Here is a 584-nt window from a genome sequence, read left to right on the forward strand (position 1 = left end):
GGCGGGGGGGCGCCGCGGGCCGGGCCTGGCGCGAGGTGGGGGGCGGCGGCGCCCTGCGCTCGCGCCCGCCCCCCCTCCCGAGCCGCCGCCGCCGCCGCCGCCGCCGCCGCCGCCCCCGCCGCCATTTTGGGTCCGCTGTGCGGAGGGGCGGCCGATCCCCGCCCGGCGTGCGGGACCGCCTCCCCTCGGTGGCCCTGCGCGGCCGCACGCCCGGCCCTGCTCCCCGCTCGCGGCTCCGCCCGTCCGCGCCCCCGCGGGCCGCCTCCTGACGAGCGGCCGGGAGCCGCCGCCGACCCGGGGCCGCCGAGGAGCCTGCCTGGCGGCCGCCCCCCTTCCCCACTTCCCTGCACTCCCCGCTCGCGCGGCCTCGGCCTCTGACACGGTGAGCAGAGCCGCCCGCGGAGGCTTCGGGCCTAAGTGCTCCGCGCGCGAGGCGAGCCCGGGCGGCCCGGGCGCCCCTGTCACCTCCCGGACCCGGACCTCCGGGAGCGCGGCGGCGGGGTGGGGGAGGGGAACGAGGCGCGGGGATCCTGGGCGGCCCGGGAAGTCCCTCCCGGCGGGGGGGGGGGGGGGGAGGGCGCGCG

General features: G+C 84.8%; 1 protein-coding gene across 3 annotated transcripts in view; it reads left to right on the top strand.

The window, feature by feature from the left end:
• Window positions 1–271: 271 nt before the first annotated feature.
• Window positions 272–584, top strand: part of ASH1L (ASH1 like histone lysine methyltransferase) — a 180,968-nt gene continuing 180,655 nt past the window's right edge. For all 3 annotated transcript variants that reach the window (XM_059413755.1, XM_059413757.1, XM_059413756.1), the window contains exon 1: window positions 272–382. The gene's annotated coding sequence lies outside the window, so the exon portion shown is untranslated. The remainder of the gene's footprint in view (window positions 383–584) is intronic.

The sequence above is a fragment of the Mustela nigripes genome, chromosome 10, assembly GCF_022355385.1.
Source record: "Mustela nigripes isolate SB6536 chromosome 10, MUSNIG.SB6536, whole genome shotgun sequence".
In the NCBI taxonomy this organism is placed as follows: domain Eukaryota; kingdom Metazoa; phylum Chordata; class Mammalia; order Carnivora; family Mustelidae; genus Mustela; species Mustela nigripes.